This window comes from Tympanuchus pallidicinctus, unplaced genomic scaffold (genome assembly GCF_026119805.1).
Source record: "Tympanuchus pallidicinctus isolate F22 unplaced genomic scaffold, pur_lepc_1.0 scaffold6, whole genome shotgun sequence".
Taxonomy (NCBI): Eukaryota; Metazoa; Chordata; class Aves; order Galliformes; family Phasianidae; genus Tympanuchus; species Tympanuchus pallidicinctus.
Window position 1 is genome coordinate 3,742,507 of NW_026294780.1, and position 12,486 is coordinate 3,754,992.

Below are 12,486 nucleotides of genomic sequence, written 5' to 3' on the forward strand. Positions count from 1 at the left end.
CAACAATGGTTAGCGAACTCAAATATTAACATTAAATAACCAATCTCCTTATGGGGGACAAAAAAAAAAAAAAAAAGTGTTTAAAAGGATGGGGTACTGGGCAATGTTTTCGTTGCCATTTTTGTATGGGAGGAAAGAGAACAGCAGCAAAAGTCTTCAGTGATTGATGTGTAATTATACTGTTAGCTTAGTGTAAAATCATACTGGTGAATTCAGGCTGGCACCGGAGAAACTGCTGTCTTAAAGGGTTAACCACTGCTGCTCTTGCCGTATGCGATGGTGAGGCAGTGGAGCGGCGGTCCGCAAGGTGTGACCCCCCCGGCATCTCGCCGCCGCACGACTCTCGCTCGGCGTCGCCGTGCCCACCTGTTCCGCCCCCGGGCCCGGCCGCCGCTGCTCGGCGCGAGGATGCGATGCTCCTCGCAAGAGGCTGGGGATGGAGATACGGTTTCTGTAGTGATGGGGCAGACTGCGGAGAGCTATTGGCTGCCGGCTTTGTAAATTTCATTCAGTTTGATCCAATAGCAGGAGGAGTGCGCCTGGTACAGCCTGGACCTCTCTCTCCCGCTCCCTCCCCGCTCGCCTTGCCTTGCAGATCAGCCTCCCCGGCTCGGGCTCTGCATAGGCAATCACAGCCCCTGCTCGCAGACCCAACTCACCCTCTTGCACCGATTGCAATGAATTTTATGCCTGAATGTAGGTCGCTGACAGCCGAGAGCACGAGTTTCCTGCGCATCCAGTGCTGTTTTATTTCCTGTTGATATTTTTAATTTTTCTTCCCCTCCTCCTCCTCCCTCCCTCCCCCAATTCATGGTCACTGCATTCCTTTGGAGAAGCAAATCGCGTTGGATTCCAAAAAGGAGAGCAGGATCCTTGTGTGATAACACCGGCTGCATGACATCCTGAGAGGATTTCCTGAAGGAATCTGGCTGTGTGAAAAAGCCCCTCCGCTTCTGCCTCTCTTCCAGCATTAAGGTAGGAGTGCTGAGCTTATCGTTTGCGTTTTCATCTTCTGTCTCTCTCTCTTTTTTTTTTTTTTTTCTGATGCTTTTTTTTTTTTTTTTTTTTTTTTTTTTTTTTTTTTTTTTTTTTCCAGCGGGGGTGGGGGAGAGGTGTTGCAGTTGGTACTCTGGCAGAGAGCGAGCAGTTTGCTGCAGTCGTTTGTGCTTTTACTTTTCCCCACCGTGATAAACCGGTACTTTCTTTCTGCCATCTCCACCATTATGCCGACCGCGATGTCACATATGCACATTTATGCAAATTTTATTTCTTTTTTATCCGCTTCGATCTTGTCCCCGGTAGTCCCCTTGCACCATTATTTGTTTGGAGGCATTTTGCTGCAATCAGCTATTTGGAAAGGCTCTGGGGCTCTGTGTGAGATGTTTACAAAGTAGCTCTCTGCCTTACAGCCAAATAAACAGAAGAGTGTGGAGGAGAGAAGGGAAAAAAATATCTGCAGTACAGAGAGAGAGAGAGAGAGAGAGGAAGAGCGAAGGCACAGTTTTCTGCCAGAGCGGAGAGGAGCAGGAGCGGTGCCTCGTGCTCCGTGTGCGCCGTGGTTTGCAGGGGGACGCAAAACCAACACGTCGGGTTTTGGTTAACCACTTCCCCCGCCGCCGCCACGGCCACAGAAAGGAAAAAGGGGACGGAGGAGGATGTGGGGGGGAAGAGCGAGGGAGGCGGCCCTTCAGAGGAGATCTTGACTCGTCTTGGATTAAGCGGTTCACCCGCGGTGGGTTTTTTCTCCTTTTCTTTTTCTTTAATCTTTTTTTTTCTAATATATATTTTTGTATCTTTATCTTTTTTTTCCCCCCATTTATTTCCTTTTTATACATTTCTTTTTGCCTTTTTCTTTATTTCCTTCTTTCCGGGCTCGGGCAGAATGCCCGCTTTTGTGATGAGCATGAGTTCCCGCACGTGATGGAGCAGGCACTGGCACTGGGGAGAGGCAGTGTGCTTGGCGCGGGGGGGGGAGGGGAGGGGGGGGGAGCTGGGGGGAGAAGGGGGAAGAGAAGAAAAAAGGAAAAAAAAAAAAAAAAGAGCACGCCCCCCCCTTCCCCCCCCCCCCCCCCCACCCCGGCAGTAAATCGGCTTCTCCGCAAAGCCGGGGCGGGGGCGGGCGAGGCGGGGGCTGTCGGCGGGAGGCGCCCCCTCCCCGAGGAAAGACCGCCGCCACCCCCAGCGCCCCGGGGAGGGGGGGCGGCCCCGCCGCAGCGCCGCTTTTGGCCTCCTGTCAACTCTAGCAGTCCGCTCCCTCCTCCACACCCCGGGCAGAGTCTGGAAGACAGGGCGCGGGGCCCCCTCCGTGCTGCCGTGATGTGCCCTGGGGCACGCGTCACGGCGAGCGGGGAGCTCGGCTGGTTGCGGTGCTCAGCGCGGAGAGCGAGAAGTTTGCGGGGGACGCGGCGGTGGTGGCGGGGCGCGGCCAGGAGATGGCGGTGTGGGCCCGCGCCCGCCGCCGGGGCCGTCCCGCCGCCCGCGCTGCGGTGTCCGCCGGCTCGTGGGGGACGGAGCGGAAAGGGGGGGGGGAAGTGGAAGAAAGTTCGCCAGGTGGAGCCGGGCGGTGCGGGGCCGCGCTCCGATGAAGGTGGGCTGGAGCGTAAGGGAGCGCCTGGGCACACCTCCGTTGCGCGGAGCTGAGCGCCTCGTTGGAGGCGCAGAGAGCGAAGCGGGGACCGATGGAGCCGTTTGAGCTGTGGTGTTCGGGTGTTTTGCGTCTCTAAGCTGTGTGGGTGGACTGCTGCTGGTCTTACTGCTGGCATCAGTGCATACGTGTGCTTAGATATCTGGTGTTTAAAAATAAACCACAAAAATATGTAGACCTTTTTTAGAATTCCAGGCTGATTTCTGTTTTTTGGTGGTTGATAATGAAAAATGACAGCATTTATGCGTATGTTAGAAGCAGGTGTCCTAGGGAACAAAGCATAACTGGATGGATTTACAAGCACACCAAAATGGAAATCTCTTTTCTCCTTTTAAAACATAAATGTGACAACCCCTTTGCGTATCTCCTATAAATGGAAGAGCTATAGTCTACATTCCAAGGGGCGAATTATGTTCATCGATTATTAAATTTATAAATCTAACAGTGAAGAAAGAAACTAATTTTCTATCACAGCTGGAAAAGAAGTAATTAGTTCAATTAATTTTGATTCCTGCATGAAAACGCAACTTTGCTTTGTAGCACCGAGCTAATTTCATATGTCTTTTGTTTTTCCTTACAAGCCATGCTTTTGATATTGCACCAATTAATAGCACATATTGAGACATCTATATAGGTGCTATGCAATGAGTATGTGTTATGGCAGGGCATTTCATGTTTCTTTTGCTAATAGTAATGAGTAGAGGGTAGTACGCACTGCCTTATGAATCATATTCCAATGAATCATTAAATACAGGAACAAGAAAACATGCCATGCAGTTTCTGGTAACTCAAAATCAGCGAGGCATATCATTTTCTAAGGATATTATAAAATGAGACTTGATTTTTGACCTAATTGTTCTTAGCATCTTGAAATTGTTGCTGTTTTGCACATCAGTAGAGCTGTTATTTTTCTCTGTTCTTCTGCCTGTGTATCATATAGACACAGTTATTGTTAGTATGCTGTCTGCGAGTACAGACCATTAAGTTACACCAGGTCTTATAACTGAAATTCAGTTTGGCATCCAAAACGCATTGTTCCTCGAGAGGATTCTGATTCATGTCTAGTTTAATTTTTTTTCCCCTCTTTGAATTTAGTGGCCTTTAAGCTTGGTCTCTACTGTAAAGCATATGTATAGAAAGAAAATAAATTTGCTTCCTTCTCCATTTCTGGAGGGAGTGATTACTTAACTTGTGTCTTAAAGTGCAGTACAGTGCTGTGCCACAGACATCTAGAAATAATACAAACATGTAAATGGAAAAAAATCTGTTTTTTTCTCTTATTCATCTAAGTGTGGTGCTTAGTGATGAAGTTTCAGTTTTTAAAAGACTTAACAATGGAAGCAAATGAAAGCAAGCCCTGAACAAAACATGCACACTGGATTAAATCAGGAGAGTGTTTAAATTGATAGGCTTATGGTGATATTGTGCTATCTTATTTTTTTTTTTTCTTGGAAAGACTGTCTTCTTAGTTGCATCTATGTTCCTGGGCAGTTTATTTACCTAACAAATTTTACATTTGATAAAAATCTGGATCTTAATAGGCATCCTTCGGCTGAAGATTTTTCATGTGGAGATGAAGGCAAGAAGCAGAAAGAAAAGCTGTTTAACTGAAGCTTTGTGTTACATGTATCATATAGAAACAAGGATCTGTTTGACTTTTTATTTTTTAACAAAAGAGTGATTCAAGGAACATTCACTAACAGCCACATGGAGGTTTGCTCATTTGTTTTTGACAGGTTCTCAATAAAGCCTCCTCTTGGCCTTTCAAACACGCGTGCTGCTATTTGATGGTTGAATCACATAGTGTAAAGAACAGCTCCACCTGGGTAGGACAGGAATAAGCATCATGCTATAACCAGCATATAATTTAGTCATTCTGTCACTTGAAGTCTTGTCATCAAGGTCCAAGATCACTTCAGCATGAGTATAATTGGTCAGTGGTTAGTTGTGTGCACTGCATTATAAAACTGTGAGTCTTAAAAACAGAAAAACAAAAAAAAACAAACCAAAAAACTAGTAAAAACAAAACATAAACATGAACTGCACAGATCAATATAAGTCTCATGTCCAACTGCAGCCATCCTCTGTCACAGTTCAACTCAGGTGCACTCAAGCAATGTTTGTAAAGCATTTATGCTCTGAGCCATTTCGATCCCCACATCTGACAGGGTTATGTACTCAGCTCTGTCACCTTTTAATAGTTCTCTAGTTCTCATTGTATTTGTTATAGTAGTCCCCAGATTGGATTGGGGAAAAAACAAACAAACAAACAAAAAAAAAAACAACCACAACACTAAAAACACAGACACACAAGGTAAGGCCTTGCTATTTAGTGGAAAAAAAACAAGCATTATAGGTAATACTCCTGGAAAATTATTTCTAGTGAGATGAGGCACAATGTTAATCAACTTTTCACAACCTGAAATTGATTTAAGGTTAGAGAAGAGAAAATTGAAAAATACAATTTATAGGCAGTTTGTAGTGGATGGATTCAAAGGGGAGGAAATTATTCTGGAGATATTACATGCCAGCTCATCTCTCTTTAAGCCCTGTAAACTAGTGGGGATTTTTTTTTTCTGAATATTTTCATTAAAAATAAGGCGCATATGACACATGGTTACTTCGTGTTTTGCATGCAAAACTCATGTGAGGATCTGAGTAGAAGCAGCCTGTATAGAAAACGGCTTTTCCTGAGATCTGCAGTGAGGCTTTGCCACAAGCATGGCTAATGCAAACCGAATGCATTAGCACATGCTGGAGTGATCCCTAGCTCAGAATGTTCATATTTGTATGGTAATAATCTAAAAATAAATTGTAGCCTCTGATGTCACAATGTACGATTCGTTCTTTCTGCTGTCTTCTGTACTGAACCCACACACCACTTAGTCTCATACCATCTATTCTGATAAGTGGGTGCTACTGACTAGCTCCAGTAGAGGGTTAGGACTTTCCATGCTTGTCTTTCTTCTGTTATTTATGGGCTCACTGAGATTCGCAACTTTGATGGGGAAGTTGAGCCTTTCAAGAGAGGTAAGCCTCAAAAGTGAATGGCACTTCTATTAGGAAAAATATTTGAGACAGTAGCACAGTGGGCTGATTCAGTTCACTCTGAAAACAAGAGCAGTATGTAGCTGTCATCGTGCTGTTTTTAAAATAGCTTCCTTCAAAAGTACTCTTTTCTATTGCTTGCAAAGACTGTGACAGACTCATATTGAAGTTTGGTTCTTTTAATGTACTAATGAAAGATTTGTGAATAAATTTTTGTTTCTTTTCCTAGATTAACCAACAGCCAATTATAGTTTCATCTTAAGTGGCTGATTTGATTTCAGATGCAGACTGAATTAGCTCAACATTATTTATTTTAAATTGAATTTATTTGTATGTATGATGAAAAATAATGTTGATTTTTAATTATACAAATAATTGAGGCTAAACCACTTCCATGAATCACTATAACAGATAACAGATGAAATAGGTATGACTGTGATTTTGTGTTTTGTTGGTAGTAAACTGTTGTTGAACCATCTCTTTCAGATTTGCTTTTGCCAAATGTGGTAGGCAAAAACAGGTAACCTGCTGCTTCTCAGTACAAATAATTTCAGAGATAAGGCATTTATTTTCTCTTCCAAGTGAAGGAAGCCACTGTCATTTTAATAACTGTACTGTAGCCAGAGATGGAAGAGGAAATTCATAAACAGGCATTTATCCCACTTTTGCTTGAAGTTATCTAATAAATTGATTGCCTTGAAGATACGTCTTGTTCTAGGCACTGGGTCTGTTACAGGTCTAGTACTGACCTGGAAGGAGCTGAATTTCAAACTTCTGGTACTGTGCTCTCTAGATTTTTTTTCAAGTTCGTGATTCTGTTAGGACTGACCAGCTGTGATGATCAGTACTGTTAGATGGTAACTTTGTGATGTTGTTGCCAGAATGTCTCTGAGTTGGTGATCAAGTTTGTTTACACACTTTTTAAAGTCAGACACTTAGTGTAAAACAGTCATTTTGATGGCAACAAGCATTATACTCAAAAACTGTTTAGTGACACCATGAAGAGAAGAGAGCTCAAATAAATTAGTTATATTTCTTATAATAAAATTTATTTTAAGCTTTTGAACTCTACTGGAACAACCTTTCATAACTCTTTCATTTTGTGGTTACTTTTGGTTGGTTGGTTGTGGATTTTTTCCTCTTCAAGGCATACTGTGCTATAATTAGCTCTAAATATTATTTGTTTTGTTTCGAATGAAAAGAAAAAAAAAAAGCATTCTATGAGGGCTACTCTGAAAGTAATGTCTTCTATTTTATGGTGTTGGCTGATGATGTCATATGTGACTGTTGATAGGCAAGTTGTACAGGAAGTCATAGGAAGTCATATAGCTTAAAAGTTTTCTATCAAGGATATGTTGAGTTTGCTCATGAAATTGCCTTTTTTGAAGAAAAAAAAATAAATCAGTATGTTCTGAAAAAATATGCAGCTCCATACCTTATTTGAAGGGCTTGTTTGTGGATGACACAAGAAAAGTATACTATATAATGCAGCAGTATGTACTGCTTCAACTCATGTTCTGTTGGTGATTGCAAACACAAATGAATGTACAGGCTTGTTATTTTCTGTGATTTCTGCCTGAATTTTGTTTGATTTGTTTTTCAGCAGCTGTGTATTTGTTGGTAACTAAACTGATGGAGTACTGAGATCCCATTTGTATACCTTTCCGTGGAGAGTTCTCATTAACTGTGTCTGTGAAGAAATGGCAGTTTTTTACTTTAACTATCTTTGTCATAATATCATATTATTCTATCTCTCTGGATTTTCAGTTGTACTATTCCTAGATTAGAGATATCAGTATTATATTATAGGAAGCTTTGAGGAAAAAAATAACAAAAAAGTCATTCCTCTTGATTCTGGAAGAGTAGAGGAAGAAGAGTTGAAGCTCATGAGAATCATTGATCTATCTACCATTACCCACATTCTCTGAAATTGATAACACAATAGAAAACGCAATAGAAATCTCCAAATTTCATGGGATGTTTCTGGTATATAAGCAAAAAGATTCAAACAACAATGAAATGTTGATGTGCAGCCATTGGCCAGGCATCAGCTACTGAGTTATTCCTATATGGGATGTTCCCTTCGCCCATAATTCATAGCAGGTGGTTCAGTGCAGTACTTACTTCAAGACGGCTTTCATCAAGGCAGAGTATTGCTTCTCAGTCAGACACATAGCACTGATTTGCTGGTTGGAGTCTTCCAAGCCAAACACATATTTATCAATAGTGCAATTATTGAAATCTCTGCCTGCTGCTATTTGTGTCATCTGCATGAAGGCAAAAGTAAGTTCTCCATACACAGTGGAGTGAGGGGAAGTAGAACTTTCTGCAAATTATAGACAGCTGGACAGATGAGCTGTGGTACCTGAGGCTGTGAATTTGTATTAACACAGCCAGCATTAGGTCTGCTAGCCAAACTAGAATTGTTTGGTGTATGTAGTTTCCAACATGCAGGTGGTGAACGGGGGCAGGAGATGATGCTGATCCACTGACTTTGGCAGATTAAATATTAAGAATTTTCAAAACTGGATGTTAATCTTGGAGGTGGAGGAGATCTGTTCCTGTGGGAGCTGGCATATTAATTTCATACTTATTGTGATAATAAACTTTGTTTAGTTGAAGAGGTTATAATGGACAGGTGAATTAGTTGCTTCCATCTAAGCACATCAACAATTAAGGAAATACTTTCTTTAATCTTACATTTCCTATGTCTTTCTCAAGGCTTTGTATCTGAACTGCACTTGTATTTTGGTTTTTGAAGATAAATGCTTAGTGTTTGTATTGGTTTGATGTCATCTTTACATACAGATGACATTTCAAATATAGTGCTTTAGGAATTTGATGATGGAGGTTATCTGTCACATGTTTAATGAACAGAGTGAATTAGAAGAGCCAGTAAGGCTCTTCGCGTACTGAGTTGCGAAAGGCATGCAGCAGTGATTTGTCTGCCTGATCTGGTACAGACGTTACTGAAATGCAGTGGGTTAATGGTGCAGTCATCTTCAACCAACAAAAGTCTAAAAGCTAAGCAGTGAATGGAGTAATGATGTCTAAGATGAGGAGATCTTTCTGTCTGTTCAAGATGAGGGAGGAATGTTTCTTGTATGATACCTACCGTCCTCTTCTTCCCCTCCCTGCCTCCATCCCTAGTTTGGTTTGTTGTTTGTCCTTCCCAGAATTCCACAGCCTCAAGATGCCTTTCGTAGTCAGAAAGAATAAACATGCAGTATGCTGGGGACAGATTATGAGTTTCAAAGGAAGGTTAACATGGGTGATTGTCATAGAAAAAGGATATAATGGGAGAAGAAGGAATAGGATAAGAATGTAGTTGCATTTGGAGAAGTCTTAAAACAGGACACCTACGAAAGGAAGACTGAAAATTTAAGGATAGGAATGAGAGGAAGACATATAGGGGCAGTAAAGATACTAGAACAGGGAAGGTAGAGTAGTGAGAGTAGTGAAAGTTCAAATACTGTACTCTGAATAGCCTGCAGTAGCAGGAAATGAATTGAGACAGACTTACAAGAAGAACTGATGTTTTTGAAGATGAAAGTTTGTCTTTTATCTGAGGACATGCAATACAGCAGAAATAGGTTTACTATATTGATAAGGGACAAAATGTGATTCTCAGTGTCATCCTCACTTTGCATGGATATAGGAATTTTCTCTTGAAAAAAATTATTTTTTTCTGAATAAACTCTGAAAATATTTTTTTTGTTCAAACAAAACACATTCAATATCACATAATATTTTAATAAAGTGATATACAGTGTTATCATCCTCAAGTACATTCCTTTTTAGGAACTTCTTGATTTATCTCATTTTTATCAACTAATAATTTTTTTTTCTGTTTTATGTCAGATACATTTTGCTGTTGTAGGTTTTTGTTTGTTTGCTTGTTTGTTTTTCCAGCATGACAAATGTGACTCTTAACTTGCATTTCCTAAGAGAAATTGCAGTGAAGTGTATTCAAAATGTAAAGAAATTTATTTTGGATTATATACAAACAAGCTTATAAATGTATGTGGGTTTTGATGGTTCTATCACTGGTATGAGTAGGGAAAATTTTTCTTCATCTTACTCATGTAAATCAGTCAAAGATATTAAGGTAGTGTTTGATGAAGATTCCGCACATAAGCTGTTGTACCATTACTTTATACCTAACTCATATTCCATGATTACCAATATTCTCTTTGTTCACGTTTTCAAACAAAATAAATTGGTGAACCTCTTCCAGTCCAAAATGTTCTCTTTTAAAATAGTAGATCTTTGGTGAGACATAAAGCAGCCAGAATAAATCAGGTTTCCCACAGACTGTGCAGAGTACCAACCTTCCTTTCATGTCCTTAATAAACAAGCTTCCTCTGTGCATATAATGTGACATAATGTGTACAAGAGACATTTTTCTTCACTTACTGTCAGCTGTGTATTTGAGAGATCAGAAGTATGACTAAGATCTTATTATCACTGTTATTACATTGTTTTATACTATTGCCTTTAGTGGCACTGTGCCTGATATTTGAGTGTCTGAAGGTATTAATTTAGTGCTTAAAAAAAAACAGTCATGTTCCAGGATTTTTTTTCTTTTACAGCTAACATCTCATCATTTAATGAATTAATTTGCCAGGTACCCCTTCTCAACAAAGGAGAACTTGGTAGAGCAAGTTGTTTACCAGTGAGCCATATACGTTTGCCCTACTGAATGTGTGTGAAATGGTCCATCACAAATTCACGTAACTGCATTAACCTTCATGACAGCATTACTCTGAAAAGTTAAGACAAGGACAGAAGTGAATGACAGGAAGTGGTGAGATAAAATTATCTTCTACATTTGTCTCTATTAGATCACTATTCTTCTTAAATAGGAGGATTATGTTTTTCAGAATTTAAAGTCAAGTGGGAATGTTTTAAATTCCAAATCCATGTTAACTTTTCTAGTATGTATTCAGATAAGTGGAACTTTCATTTACAGGAGAATGAAAAATGAAATGGAGGGGGAAAAAAAATCTCCTACAACCTACTTTATTACCTTATACCAATTTCTTTCTCTACTTTGACATGCATTAGGATTGATTATTTATAGTACATACTTTCTATGAATAAATAAGCACTGAATTTTATGTAAGGAGACAGCTCAGAAGTAATTTGCTAGAAAAGACTGATAAAAAGTTTGGCAGAAGAAGAGCTCAGTTTTTGAAGAGCAATATTTTGTCTTTATTTTCAGGAATGAACATTTTTAAGATAAAAAAAAAATAAACAGGTTAGAAAGAAAAAACATAAAGAATATAGACTTTGTCTAGACTGTTATGTGCTTTCCAGACTCCCTCATAAATCCTGAGGAATTTTCTTTTATTTGAGGGTGGGAGAGATGGGGAGAGGGAGAAAGGAGCAAATGAATTAACTCTTTGTATTTTCTATTTTATTTTTACTTGGCTTATGTTCTGTAACAAAGGAAATGTTTTTCAGATATCTAGACTGAAAAAAAGTAGGGAAAAAAAAACCAGCACAAAAATAAACACAGAAATACTCACCATTCCTCCCTCAGAAATGCACAAATTTGCAGTTTTGTGGTGGGGAGGGGAGGCAGGGGAAGAGAGCAGACTCTCACATGTATCAGGCCTGGAAAAGTGGTGGCAATGGCAAGGGGTCTTTGAAGAGCTTTTTACCCTGGGAGGATCTTCTCTGTTGCAGCAAGCAGAAAAATGAAAATGAGGAGTATTCTTTTGCCATACTTCTTAGCACTGCCTATTCTAAACCATGTGAAAAATTTAAGTAGTAGCTTGCTTTTTTGATGCTATTACTACTGATTAAAGTACAATAATCTGTAGGTTCAAGAGTTGCAAGATTTATTATTGGATAATTATTAATAATTCAAATTGCCATCATCTAATTTGCAGTGCACTACATTTTCAATTTATCTATTATAAACTGGAGTGTACAAAACAAAAGATAAGGAAAGATGAAGTTGGGAGGATAGACAAAAGAGGCACAATTCTGACTCCAGCAGTAGCTGTTTTCCACAGTCACCAACTGTTACAAAATTAATGGGATTTGTGGCTGCAAGACTGTGAGGTGAGAAACATGATACCTAGAACATGGGAATAGCAAGAGAAAAATAATGCTGTGCAGGCTCTGGAAAACAGAGTGGCCTCAGTGGCTTAGGGGAAGCTTACAGATCTGCAAATTACACACTATTCATATTGCTGAGTGCTAGAGTACACAAGGCAAAATATGCCATAACTGTATTCAAGAATCAAAACACCCTGTTAGACCACCTAAGACTAAAATCAGAAATCAGGGAAGCAAAAAAAGAGAAAAAAAAAAAAAAAAAAAGAAAAAGAAAGAAATGGAGGGAATTCATTGAGTTTACTCCAGACAGTGGCATAGCATAGTTATTCAAATAATTAGAGCCTATCCTTGTTTTTTCATTGTTTAAAAATGTGTGGCAATTTTGTGTTCGCTTACAACTTCTAGTGTTTCATAATGTATCCCTAGGAAGGAAGGATTCCTCTCTTCCTAAGACAATATTTAGCATTTATATGCACTCTGACTTTTTAAATCATCACAAAATCGCCCCATACCCACATTACCCAATGCCTCAAGGTATTCCAAAATACAAAATTTAGCCACAGGCAGTAACAATACATACAGGGATTGCTGTCAGATCTTGGTACTATTCCCAGAAATGCTCTGTTCCGAAGGCTGTACTTTGAGGAATGATGTTGTAGGTTCAGATGGCTAAATTCGTTAAGATACTAAGGTAGCACTGCAGGGAGTACAGTTATCCTTGATGC

At 39.9% G+C, this 12,486-nt stretch overlaps 1 protein-coding gene across 4 annotated transcripts in view; it reads left to right on the forward strand.

The window, feature by feature from the left end:
• Positions 1-467: 467 nt before the first annotated feature.
• NLGN4X (neuroligin 4 X-linked) overlaps positions 468-12,486 on the forward strand; it is a 153,369-nt gene continuing 141,350 nt past the window's right edge. The window contains exon 1 of one of the 4 annotated variants that reach the window (XM_052705749.1): positions 468-975. The gene's annotated coding sequence lies outside the window, so the exon portion shown is untranslated. Of the gene's footprint in view, positions 976-1,532; positions 1,733-5,560; positions 5,675-12,486 lie in introns of those variants that run through there. The other 3 variants (XM_052705754.1, XM_052705750.1, XM_052705751.1) reach the window with 3 other exon arrangements.